The sequence below is a fragment of the Protopterus annectens genome, chromosome 4.part1 (assembly GCF_019279795.1).
Source record: "Protopterus annectens isolate FY-2018-M chromosome 4.part1, PAN1.0, whole genome shotgun sequence".
Classification (NCBI taxonomy): Eukaryota; Metazoa; Chordata; order Ceratodontiformes; family Protopteridae; genus Protopterus; species Protopterus annectens.
Window position 1 is genome coordinate 641,752,352 of NC_056734.1, and position 15,003 is coordinate 641,767,354.

The window sequence follows — 15,003 nt, forward strand, 5'->3', positions numbered from 1 at the left end:
GACATTGGCACAATGAATGCACTTTCTCTCAACAAGCAGACACATCTTTTCAGCCACATGTACAGATACCACAGCAAACAGAGATACACTCCCCAAGTAGAGTACCACTTGGCAGCCCCCAGTGTGACAGCGAGATCATTAGAACAGCCACAAACATTAGACAAAATCATTTCCCTTGGTATCAGTGGACCAAGAAGGTCCAGTCATTAATGTTACAATATGCAATTCTACTTTTCCCTTATTCATTGACACAGAAGTGACTCAATTTATGAATACCTCATCAAATGCAGAAAATCTCCCACTATCCATGAAATCTGTTAATGGTGTAAGGGTCTCTGAGATTCCTTTGGATTATCCAGAGACAAGACCAATTCCTAGTAAGATATTGCAGGAAGTAGTGCGACTTTAAATCTGTTAGGCAGAGATTTACTATTTAAATTCTGATGCACTGTAGTTTGTACTCCAGGCAGAGTATTTTTAGATATTCTAAACAAACCTTTTTCTTTGGGCCTATATTCAGCTGATATTTGGGGAGATGAAGATACCCTCTTCATGGCACTTATGTCAAAACAGGTCTCTAATGAAGATGATTTGGAAGGACTGGAAACCATTCCTCCTCAGCTATGGACTACCCATGATAACGAGATAGGACTTATGAAACATGCCAAAATGATAAAGGTTGTTTTAAAACTTTATTAGCACCTACAAGTGGTAGTTCTGTATCCCTTGTCATTGGTGGCAGAATAAAAAATCAAACCTCTCATCTCTGCAGTACTTCAGCAATGATTAATTGTCTCAGCTAGAAGTCCATGAAACATGCCTATTTTGCCAGTCAAGAAACCAGGCGAAAACACCTACAGATTTTTACAAGACTTAAGGGCAGTTAATGCCATAGTAATGCCAACTTTCTATGTAGTGTCTAACCACACTATGATACTAAGTTCTATTCTACCAGCAGCTACCACATTTTTGGTGGCAGATTTTTCCTCTGCCTTCTTTTCTATTCCTGTACACCCAGATATTTGCTTTTGAATCTAGGACTGTTGAGCAAAAGTTCAACAGTCCGAATCCAACTTACCCGAACATACTTTAACGAAAGTGCTTTTAACAAAAAAGCACTTTTGTTAAAGCGTGTTAAAAACAAAACATTACAAAAGAATAAAAAAGCATTTATGTGGGGGGCAAGCCCCCCCTGCACCCCCCCATGTGGGGGGTTGTGCCCCCCACACACTTTATTATTCTCACTCCGAGATCGCACTACAGTGAGGAAATGGGAAAAATTCTTTTAACCGCACCGTAGTACGATCTCCGCAACAGTCACTTCCCCACAACTCCCTCTACCTCCAGGCATACTTACGGGAAAGTGCTTCTTTGGTGAAAAGCACTTTCGCGTAAGTATGCACGGCCATTTCAGATTTGGTGAAATGGCCGTTCGCTCATTAGTCCCAGACCCATTTGCTTTTATATGCAACAATGGACAGCAATACACATGGGCAAGATTACCTTAAGGATACATAGAATTTCCTAGTCTTTTCTCTAGGAAAATGAAGAAACAACTACATTAAATTCAGCTTCCAAACAAGTCTAACTGAATACAGTATGTAATCGACCTGCTTCTAGCTTCTAGCTCTTACAATAGCTGCATACAAGACGCTATTTTTCTCTTAACAAAAATAGTGGAATTAGGATTTCAGGTCAATAAAGCAAAACTGCAGCTGTGGAAATGAGAATTCCGATATTTAGGACATTGTATTTCAGAAGGCTTTTGGCATATATACATTTACATATTACTGCTATTGAAACTGCACCAATTGCCGTCCTTTTTAGGACTGATAGATTAGTGCCAACAATAGATTTCTGATTATGCAGAAATAATAAAACCTTTGTCAGAATTATAAATTAAAACACTCATAAGCCCTTAGTCTGGCAAGAACATCATGAGCAAGCCTTTGTCCAATTAAAAATATCACTTTCTAATCCTCCTGGTCTTGGGATACCTGATAACTTAAAAAGATAAATCCTATTTTGTTGTGAAAGAAATAAAGAGGCACTAGGATTATTAGCACAACATATTTAGACCTGTTGCTTATTTCAGTACAAATTCTGATCCTGTAACAGCTGCCTTCTCTCACAGCCTTAGGGCGCTGGCCATAATGGCATGTTTATTGAAAATGGTGGCCTTACTAACACTCAGGCACAAGACTTTTGTCACAGTCCTGCATTTTTTAGAAGTGTTATTAGTAAGAACAAAAGTGCAGTATTTATCTGCTGCATGATAGTCTAAATATGAATTATCTTTGCTTAATAATCCTTTTTGCAGATTATTAGATGCCCATCTCTTTGCTTCTTTAACTCCTACAGCAAATGAAGGAAAACCATGTGATTGTGGTTTTGCAGTTACCCATATTCATTCTCATAAACATGATTTAAAAAATGTCCCATTTCCAAATTCTGAATTATTGCTATTTGTCAATGGATCCTGTGCTCATAGAGAAGATTGCTCATTATTAGCAACATTTTTGGTATGCACAAAGAATCAAGTACTGAATAACTGCACAGTTAAACAGAAATGCATCTTCTAAGTTGCCAAACTTGTAGCTATTATTGAAACATAAATTAGCAAAGGATACAACTATGAACATTTTTCCAGAATCGCACTGTGTTTACGGGGTAGTTCATGATTTTGAAACACTCTGGAGAGAAAGAGAGTAAAAGACATCAGCAGGGACTGTTACCAACCCTCTGCTTTTGTTCATGAAGTATTGCATTCACTTTTGTTACTAAGAGAGATAGTCTTGGTCAAGTGCCTCACACATAAGATTGATGATTTGTATATTTCAAAAGGGAACTCTTTTGTAGATATGGTGGCCAGACAAGTCACATTGTCTGATCCTGCTCAGGCTTCATTTATGCAGCAAAGGCAATAAGCTAACATGCCTGTTTCTTTACAAGAATTGTTGCATTTTCAAAATCAAGTTTATGACTCCAAAATAGTAGGGTGGATTTGTGATGGCTGCAGCCTCTCTACAGACTCACTGTAGCACCACCCAGATGGGATACTAGTAGACATATGTCCCTTTTAAACTCATTTGATTTGGGCTTATCATTTGCCCTTTCATTTGAGAAAAAAAATGCATTGATTATGAGACAAATTTTGACTAACTGTTATGCACCTTAGATTTTAGAAGTCATTCAGCATTTCATTAATCAGAGAGTTGCAAGTCTAGAATATAATGTGTCAAAAAGTGTTCCTGTCTCTACACATTCCTTGAAAAAGACGTGAAGACATTTTTGCTGTGTACAGTGAGATTTTGTTGAACTTCCCAGTCACAAAATGTTTTGGTGATTGTAGATGTGTTTATGGTTGGTTTGAGGCTTAACCTTTTTCTAAAAATGGTGTGACTGCTATCACCAAAAATTGTTACTGGAACTGCTTCTCAAATTTCATGTTGTATTCAGTTGGGTAGGTGCACATATTATAAGTTCTGTTGTACAACAAATATGTAAGTCTTAAATGCTAACATGCAGTACCATTGCCTACACAGACCACAAACTTCAGGAATTGTTGAAAGAGCTAATTAAACCATTAATGTTAAATGTATTACATTGTTTGAAAAATGGTCTTAAATGGCCAGAAGCATTGCCTGTAGGATTATTTAGTGTACATTGAGCAGTTAGTAGTACTAGAAAGTATTTGCCACATGAGATTCTTATAGGAAGACCTATGAGAATGCCTGCCACCCATTACCCAAATATTTGGATTTGCAAAATATTGATGAATCTGCTTTTCTTTATTTCAAGTGTCTTCTCTTTCTGTAGTAAGTAACACTCTGAAGTTATCAGTGCCCACCAATACCCAAACCCATCCTTCCAGCATAACATTCTACCAGGAGACACTGCTTATATCCAGACTTTCTCTGAAACGCATGGACTTCAACCAAGAAGGAAGGGACCCTTGCTGGTTTTGCTTGTAGCCTCTACAGACATTGGATGCAAAGGATTACCTACATGGATTCATGTGATGCATGCTAAGAAAAACATCTTGGTGACAGATGTCAATCAGATGGCATTGATGTTATTCCTTTCAGTGATGATAAGCTAATTGAATCTCACACCAGAAGAAAAAAAACAACATATTTGGAAGTAAGCCTTGTGATTCAGCAATATAGCAATGTTATCATGTCATCATAGTTAGAAATAAGATTTAGTGATTGATCTCGAACATCAACTTGGTGCTGTATGCTGCACTGCTGAATTCACTCTACCAGTACGTATGAATTGTATGCCTTAAAGGTAATTAAAAATGCTTTACCTCAGAGAAAAAGTAAGCTGTGTACAGCATAATACACTTTTGTGAAGGATGGATAGGTTAAGCATATGTTGTTGTAAACGTAAGAAAAGTATAAGGAAATATAAAAAACAGTTCAGCAATAGGAAATCGTCCCAATCCCCAGACACTCTGGTGCCTCACAATACAGTAAATCAAAGGAACAAAGCATAGCTTGTAACATTTTCTTATACCAAGAAAATTCAGAAGTTAGGAAATGAAGTGAAAGATTGTCAGCATATACACAGATCATTCCTTAGTGATAGAAGTTTGCATTAATAAAGCAATGCATAGCCTCAGTCACAGGACAAACAGGTAAACAAATATGAATTCCACTTCTTGTCATGGGTGCTGGAACCATAGAGCCAGGGAGAGGGGGAGCCACCCCATTTTACAGCTGCAACACCTGTCGGGAAAAATTAATGAAGTGGAGTTTTCAGCTAACATGGATTTGGGTGGGGAAGTTTAACTAAACTAGCTGTTCTTGTTCTCTTATTGTCCTGTGTCACAGGAGTTATGCTGCCGCTGTTCAATTGTTGCTGCCAGAGTCAGAGTCATGCAGGTAAGGAGAGTTTTGTTCTTTTATTTGCAGGAGTTATTGTGTGTGTGTGTGTGTGTGTGTGTGTGTGTGTGTGTGTGTGTGTGTGTGTGTGTGTGTGTGTGTGTGTGTGTGTGTGTGTGTGTGTGTGTGTGTGCTTAAAATGCCCCAGTTATGTATACCTGGTGGTTAGTGTTAACCAGGCTCAGACAAGAGCCTGAACTCTCTACACATTCCACCATTTGTGATTCAGGAAGTTGAGTCCATAGCTCTCAACTGTCCAGATTTTCACAGAATATTTGGCTCATATGTTTGGTCTATTCCTCTTAAAAATTGTGTTTTTCTGGCAAATCAGTGAGAACTGAATTCACTAAATAATTATAGCTTTTTTAAGTTTCAGTCTTCCTATCTTTCAGGAAACACATGGTAACACAAAACACTTTATTTTAGCAACTTTCTAAGATTATACAAGCAATATTTAAAATGTGTCCCTGGTTGTGGGCCTTTGCTCACCAAATAAATTTTGGCTTTTTCTAGATTTTTTGTGCTGCAAAGGTGAGAGATTTAGTTGATCATCAAGTAGATTTTACAAGGAGCTGAGAGCTTCAGAGGGAAGAGAAGTTTAATGCTACTTATGGTAAGTTGTTTGCATTGTTAGTAGCACAATAGGTAGTATACTTGCTTTTTATGCAGAAGACTGTGTGTACTACTCTCACAGTCTGCAGATGGATTGCTGATACTGTACTGTGGTGTACTTTAATGGAAGTGGATGCTGCAGTCCTAAGAATGTCTTCCTTTGGAGGAGTTACCTAGTAACTATGAACTCTTTATCAGTTTGCCATCCATTCCCCATTGCAAAATGACTAGCTTAACATTTTTTAATGTACCATAGGCAATTTATTTTTCAAGGGGAACAGACACTTTATTTGTAGATGAAACAATGAAACATAAAGTTGTTTGTTAATAGCAACCTCTTCATTAGTTACAGATCCCTTTAATATGGAATTATTTAGATGACTTACTGCTGCAGAAATTTTGCATATTTACTGATATTGGTGGATTGTAATGAAAGAAGTTTGAGTGGCCTTTTATGGATGAAATTTTCAGAAATTGGTAGTGTTGTCATTCTTGGTTCATACATTTTGCTTCATTGCTTACTAGAAGACTGTTCCAAACTACAAATTTAAAACATATTCTAACAAATGGTGTTGTATTATACAAGGAATATAATTTAATACAATCGGGTTAATACAATCAGGAAGGTGAATCAAAGAACGTATTCATGTATACTTGCTCACAGAATGCAGGAGATCAAAAGAGGGGAAGTGACCAGTCACCAATGGTGTCCCCAGGGTACGGTGCTGGGAGTTTTTTCTGTTTGGCATATGCATCTCAAAAGTAAAAGGAAATACCAACGTGCTTTGTCCGACTAAGTTTGAGATGACTGCAAGCTAGGACCAGCTATTGAATCCCCAAATGACTTAACTATCATGCATGAAGGTTTGTCCCAAACAATAACTGGTGCCAGAATCCTGAATTGAAACTAAACTCCAAGAAATACATTATCGTATCCTTTGGGAAGTCATCTACTCCAGGGAACTGCCAAATTGACAATGGCCCCTGAGAACTGACCCAGTTGTTTGGCATTTGGGAACTTGTGTGTACAGTGACCTACCTTTTGACCAACATGTGTCCAGAGTCATAAGAAAGTCTTTATATATTGCACAGCTTATAAGCAAGTTGATTGTGACTAAATCTAGAGATGTTATTGTCCTCATTTATAAAGCCCTCATTAGGTCATTCATTTTGTATAATGCCTACTTTAAAATGTATCTGTCCAGACCCATGCAACAGTTGGAATACCCACAGAGATACCTTACTAAAAGGATACAAGTCCTAAACAATAGGTCTTCCAGGGATCACCTCAAAGATTTATCACTATAATCAGTATCCTACAGAGTGCTGAGAGGTGGTGTGTCTGGCATGCAAGGTATCCTCTGACCTAATACAGAAGGACCTACTGAACATCAACAAGTCAAATGGCATCAGAAATACTCAGTCCAGGTATCTAAACTGAATGTTGTGGAGAGATGGATAAATATCCAGAACAGACTATCCATTCAAGTAAAACAGAGCTCATCCCTGTCCATATTCAAATGCAACTTGGATCTAAGGATGGGTAATAGAAAATGTACTCCACAATTGCCCCTCATGCCACTAATGGATAGAGGTAGTTCCTAAATGCTGCATCCCTTACATGGGTCCCCTCAAATTATGTAAAGTGTGATCACATTTATTCTCACAAGGGCTAATATACAAATATCAGCCATGGGATAGTTAAGATCAATTAGGAAATGTTAATTCAAGCACCAAAATGGAAACTGGCTAAGCTTAAAATGTCCTCCAAGTGAACCTATGTTGTGGTAGTAAATAGTTTTAAAAAATTGCCCTTTTTAGATCACTAAGTGCCCCTGTCACCCTCGCCCACCCGTCTTCAACAGCTTCCGTCACCTCTGCTTCTTGTATAGCTGAGAAAGAAATCTCATAAAACAGTGATCAAGCAAACATGCAGTTGAAGACACTTTCTGATGGTGTACGTGAGGATTACTCATGTCATTAGATAAGCATAAACAAATTCAGTCATTTATTATCTGTACATATTGCGTAGCCCCCCCCAACATTTACTTCAAATATAACTGCAAAAATAATGCAATTACCATAAATGAATCTTTCACTAAAGTCAATAGTAGTATCATTTGGCAGTATTACTGAAAAATGTCATTTTTAACAAAAATATGTAAAGTTAGCAGGCCTAAGAATTTTTAATATGCACTATCGATAAAATACTGCAACAACAACATTATGCTGAATACAGTTTTTCTCTCACTCACACACACACACACACACACACACACACACACACACACACACACACACTCTCTTTTTTATTTATTATTCAGTATTTCCAATTTTTATTTTTCTGCCTAATTTTCCCACTTTCCATAGGCCCATGCATAAACAGATTATCAAACAAAAGTCACAGGAACCATGAGCAATCGATATGCAAATAGGTTTATTCACTATAAAAAAACTTAGCAAGGCTAGTAAAAAACTTTCACTTAGTAGAAGGCTTCTTAAGGCATACTGATAGATAACAGCATCTTTATTTAAATAATGGAATAATCACATGGTTTAATCACATGGTCAAACAATTAGGCTCGTTTCTGGTACTGTTTGAGATATAACCATTTAGTCTAGGAGCTATATGTGATCCTAGACTTAAAATCTAGTTCAATTCTTCCTTTTCTGTTTGGTCATTAATATTCCCCTCCCGTATATTGCTCTCAATAACTTTCAGGATGGGAAACTTGAAAATATGTCCAAGCCACTTATCTTTAATATGTTTATACAAGGCATTGGTAACCACTTCTCTCTAATCTCAGACAGATGATTACAAATACAGTCTTTTAGTCTTTGGTTTATTTTCCCCACATAATATGCTTGGCATAAAACACATCTAGCCAAATAAACAACATGTCATGTTTCACAGTTACCATATGCATTCAGTCTATAAATCTTAGATATAGAGTGAATAAAGGTCTTATCATTACATATAAAACTACAGAAAGTACATCTACCACATTCTGAAGTTCCTTTCGTGTTAGATTGTAACTTATCTTAAGTAATGTTTGCTCCTTATAACATAACATCTGTTTCAAACTTTTCTTTTTCTTTTAGCCAAAACACAGCCTTTCCTCAACTGCCATGTGTAACTCTGGCATATCTTGTAAGATATGCCAGTGTTTCGTAATGATTTTCTTAATGTTAGCAGTGTTTCTATTGTAAGTAAGTAAACATCTAACTTTGTCATGTGTATGTGTAGTTTCTAATGCATCTCGACTATTCTCTGAAAAAGTAGGTATAGCTGTCATAGACCACTTCTTAACTTCCTCACAAATTGTCTGTACTCTCCTTTTATCGTATCCTCTATTCCCAAATTCCACAGTAGTATCATTTAAATGTATATGCATACGCTCATCTACCATGTTTAATTTGGCTGCCCTATATAGTTGGTTCTTAACTGTATTGTCAAACATATACTGTGGGTGCATACTAACTAGATGTAAATAAGCATTCCACTTATCAGGTTTATTGTACAAACGAGTACCTAGAGTGTTTATATTGATCTTAAACACTGTAATATCAAAAGAAATCAATATTTTCTGATGACAGCGTTTTCTTAAATTTTAAAAAAGAGCATGCAGATGATCAATAATCATAAAACTCATCAAAACTTTCAACAAAAACAGATCATTCTCAAACATACAATAAAATATGACAATCTTAGCTATAGTGTTATCTAAAGATAAAATAAATGCCCATTTCCAAATGAACACCACTACTTTATAACTATTAGCAACAGGTGTCCACATTGCTACCCCTCTATTTTGGATATACAGCTGTTTCTCAAATAAAAATACATTGTTGGTCAGGCCCATTTGCAATAGTCACATAACAAGTTAATATACTGTTGAGAGTATTCTGTGAAATCTAAAAGGTATTCTATCAAATGTGCAATTCCAATATCACTGGGAATCATAGTGAATGAGTCCACATCTTCTTTTGGCTTTTCCTGGTTAGGGATCGCCACAGCAGAACTCCGGTCTGCTAATGATTGGCAGCTGATTTTTATGGTGCCATGTTGCCAGTCTGATGCCCAATCTTCAAAGAAGGCACACCCATTCATGCATACACCTGCATGTCTTTAAACATCACTGGATTATGGGGAGGACATGCAGACTCCATACAGAAGGTGCTGCAGCTGAGAATCGAACTGGAGAACCTCTTGATGTGAGGTGACAATGCTAACTGCTGCACCAGTGAATGAGTCCAGATCTAATGTCACAAAAATACAATCAGAAAATTCCACATCTCGACACCAGTCATATAACCATTTCAAAAAGTCATTTGAGTTTTGAATTATTGTCCCTGTTTTATCAAAACCAACTCTTATTTGACTTTCTAGAATCTAAGAGGTTGATTCAGTTGCCCATCCTCTAGCTGCAACTATCGGTCTTAAGGGAGCCATAAATAAAGGGAATAACAGGTTTATTTACTATTAAATAGTCTAAAAGATCCTTATCGATTCTATTTTGCTCATTAAGCCTGTTTGCAGTATTCATTACTCCCTTCACAATGATGTTATATTCACTATTATTTATTTTTCAATAATCAGGGCTATTTAACATTATTTCCATAGAATTAACATAATAAATAGTGTCCAAAATGACTACCCCACCCACCTTTATCAACATTCTTAATAACAATTTTGTTGTTACATTTTAGACTGGTAATAGCATTTTGTTTACTTTTAGTCAGGTTAAAGAGTTTATCCACATTTTGATTATTATATAATTTATAAATATCTTTCTTCATAGCCCTTTCAAATATTTGGATAATATTATTGTTCAGTGGGACAAATAAACTAGATCTTTTACTTCTGTTTTTAGAATTATATGTATTATTACCAAATGGCATCTTTAGGTTTAGTGTCCATACAAAATATTTCATGTCTGCCGCTGTTTTAGAGATGTCCACAACTGCTGTTGTCAGAAAGCTCAGAGCTTTTGAAAGTACTGATAATGCCTCTGTAGTTAAGGTATAATTTGATAAGTTAAAGATGAGTCTATTAATGTTTTCATCATTTGGCTGTGAGTTATTGGTTTCTTTGCCTTGCTCTGTGCTTCCTTTGTGGCTTCTGTTCTGCCATCAGAAACAGTTCTTCCAATAAAAAAGAAAAAGAACAATCAATAAGATCCAGAGCTCTTACAGAGTTACCATCTGCAGTTATCCCTGGATCTCATTGGAAGCCAGCCTTGGACCTACCAGGTCAGGGAATGCTTACCTTCTGTCTCTCTCTGTGCTTACCTGTGGATTTCCTCTTATATTTAGAGCTATGGCTCTGGTGCTGTGGACATTCTATCACTATTTAGTCTGAAAAGCCACTGAAAGAAGTGAACTTTGGGACCTGGTAGACAATGTGGTTGATTTAGCAGTTGAGAGATGCCTTCAAGCTATGCAAGGCCTCCTCCAGTGGGTTATAAACTGGCTAAAGCAGAATGCTCCATCCATCAAGCCACCTGAGGCACCTACCCCCACATAATCTGGGTCCCCCCACTGGAGTTCCATCAGCCAGTGGGAGTATTTGAGGCCATCTCATAATGGGGCTTGACTTGGCTCTATACCTCCTCATCCTCCTACTTTGGTGTCTGTTATCCATCTGTATGTCTTGCATCCCCAACCCTTGTCAGCTCATCATAGTATTCCTGTCTTTCTTGTCTGTCTTTCATGTTGAGTGATTCCATTAGCTATTTCCTAAAACTCTTTCCTACACCCTCTTCCATTACTCATTCCCAAATATCCCTCTTCATAAAAAAAAAATAAAAATAGTGTGGTCTCCTCCCTGCAAAAAATAAAGTACCCCTCCTCTACCACCTCCTCCAGCACAATCCTTTTGCTGTCTTCCTTTTGTGTCCATCTTGTATCATACCCCCCATTCCAGCTGTCCTATCTCCCCATTTCCAACATTGTAAGAAACCAATCAGGGTGTCTACATAAGGGCACCCATACCTTCAGTAAATAACACCTTATTATCTTTTTTATATGCACGTCTACATAGCTTCACTAATCTCTTCTACTGGACACTTGAGGCATGCTCAGACTTAAACCAGCCCATGCACATCTCCAAATTATGAAACGTTCCAAAGTTAAAAGGTAATGTACACAACAAACTTCATGTTATCAAACACCCACAGCAGTTTTAATGTGCTTTATGAACATATAGACAGCCTATAAGCTTATGGGTGTGTCTGTGCAGCCCTTCACTTACATGCATTCAGTGTCGTAATTAGCACTGAGTATATTTACACACAGGCACAGCAGCAGTGCAGCACTCTTCCCCAGTTGCCGTTGTGCACACATGAACTCCATGATTGTGAATACCACTCTATGTATCGGGCAGCTGAGCATCAGAACAACAACCACCAGCAAGAATTTCCAACTAACTGGATTACAGTATATAGCATAGCTGATACCAGATTCCTCTCTTAGTAGCTGGCAAAAAAAAGAAAAAGCATGACTTTGATACGATATTTTGTTTTCTCAATGAGTGACAAACAGCTGCTGGTTTCTATTCCAATAACAACCAGTGCTTGAAGTCTGGATAGCAAACATTTGACTGCTGATGCTGTGTCAGTATGTGAAAAGTATTTGTTTTATTTATCATGTGCAAAATCTCTTGGTGGACTTTACGTATTGAAAGGTGCTGCAACTGGAAATAAATTCTAAGAGTAGTAAAGTATTTTTCAAATGATATCTCTTTCTCTTGCTTATATGTGTCGCATCACTTTCAGGAAGGCACTACACATACTCCAGCACATACAAATGCATAAGTGTTTTAGCAGTGTGTTTGATGAAGTTTTCACTGATTTGCTAATGTGTGGCTATACTGTATAAAGTAAGAGACTCTTCAATATACTGAAAATCAGTAAATACATTATACTAAAACGTGATCCTGTTTTACAGGAATGAGTATCTCTATTGTATGTTATGGCAAATTCCATCATTGTATCTGAACATCTGTCTGACTGCCCTGTATGTCTATTGATCTTTTAATATCATTGTCTCTATTGAATTACCTGTCTGTCTCTACAAATAGAAATTAAATCACAATATATTGTGATAATGTTTCATTTGTATGCCATGTATACATAATGTGTCATTGTATTCTGCATTGTCAGATATAAAGCATATGAGTTTTTCCTTATCTTTTTATGATTACCAATATCATTTTGGGGAGTCTTGACCAGGGCTACTCTAGAGTTTGTCAAGGTGTTTTTCATAAACTTCATTTGCCTTGAGAAAAACACATTGAAAGACAGAATGTCAACCATTGTTATACAAGAAATTATTGCCAGTCTGATTTCTAAGTGTGTGATGCTGCCATTGATTCATTTATTTTGGGGGAATCCTCTCTTATTTGAGTGAGTGCACCCATAGAGTTGGTATATAAGTTCCAGGGGCAGGGGCTTGCCCCACACATTGGAGAGGGTAGCCCCCTGTAAAATACACATAAAGTTAATTGTTTTCCCTTTCATGTCTTGGACATTCATTTTCTGTATTTTGTATTTGTCAGCTTTGTGGAAGTGGGCAGTTCATATCAGAACCATTGACTAGTGGGTGCAGGGGCTTGACTGCAACATTTTAACTACTAATGCTATATTTCAGACCAAGTGCAAGTCCATACTCTGCACTATTATGTATCTTTTAGTAATTCAAACACCACAAAGAAACCCTTGCTTAGCTTAATGACCTTCAAAATATTTTAAACAAAGAAGCTATTTATAACACATTCTACAGCATTCATTCAAGCCTTGAGTAATGTAAATGCTTATTTTTTTTTTATTTACTTAAAAGGCAAGACTGAGGTGATAATTCCTGTCTGAGTTGTATCCCAATCAGGATACACAAGTCAAACTGGAATAAACAAGATTGGAGGCCATAATATTTTTTAGAGAGAGGATGATGGCACTGGGATGCACCTTCCAAGAGAACTGTATAATGTAAGTCAGCAGAGGGATTAAAGAATACTTGAGTTAAACGAAAACAAGGTGTAAGATGGAAGAAAGGAAGGGACTAGCTGCACTGTGTTCAATGGTTTGATAAAGTATCAGACTTCCACCAACTGCATGTAGATATACTCCTGTGTTAAGTAGTTAACTTACTTAAAATAAAGAGGAACCTGAAAAAAATACTGTTTGATTCCCTGATTCCTTTATTCAAGGCATAAAATTAATACTTTGTGAAAAAAAATGTATCAGATACTGTTTGACAACTGTGGTGAAGTAACTAAGTCTGACATGGCTTAATACTAGTTCTACCTTACCTCAGGATCATAACTGGGAGAACATTTGGGAAGTCAGATTTTACCACATATGCTACTTGTACAATATTCTATTTAGCTAGTATAAAAAAAACACAGCAGTTCTTAGTATTCATGCAGTTAAGCAAGTTTGTTGTTTCCACTGTGGTACGCATTTTTATTGTATTTATCTGTTAACTAGGTAAATCCAGTGGGTACAGCATCCTTTTTTAGATCTAATTATGAAACAAGGTCTCCATAAGTACTTGCTTAAAGCTGTCAAATAAACAATGAGGGAAACATACTGAGAACTACAAAATGAAGCTTGGAAAATCCTCATAACCTTAATCCTCTGTCCCATATTACCTGACATGCATACATATGGACTGTTGGTTAAATCTGGACGAGTTTTCAGAACTAAACATGCAGCGCTCACTAGCTGTAAGACATAGTGGAAAAAAGTCCTGGTTAAGACCCAGTTGAATCAAGTTTATCTAGCAGCTCAGGTGCCTGGTGTAGTTGGCAAGGTGGAAGAGGAAAGATGAGGCATTCGCCTGCCTTCTGCTTCTTCCAAAGGGAAAGTGAAAGGGCATGTGGGGAGCACATCTGACTTGTAAGCCCTTGTGGTGACACCAGGGCAAAAATGGAAGCCATTCCTACTTTAGGTGGGTGGGCACAGAGTAGTACATCTCTACTTATGTGGGACCATTACCTTATGGCATGGCTGAATACCCTCCTGATGATATCAGCCCTGCCTGACTAGGTGGTAGGTCTTGAAGTGAAACACCTTGTAAGCCAGTGTTTAATGGCCCCATGTCTGTCCCACTCCCACTGCTGAATCATAGGAACTCACACCCTTGGAAACCTGCAGGTAGGTAGGAATATTGGTTAACCTCCCATATGTGCAGGCTCTCATGGAGGGAAGATCTTCTGGTATATGTCTCATGGGGGGGGGGTAACCACCATGGTTTGCAGTAATCAAGTGGAGAGGATAACATAGGAGCTGGTAGTAGAGATGCACGATGTCAGTGGTGATAGGAAGCAAAAAAACTGACACTCGTGAACCTTTATTTGCTAAACATTTTGTTATAATTTTCACAAGTTTAAAATTAAATTTCTAACTAGTACTGTTCCTTTGTGTAGAAACTGATCCCACATACTATATGCTGCCCGAACCAGTAAGTTGCAGAATTTTAGTGGCTATCACCATCAACCCCA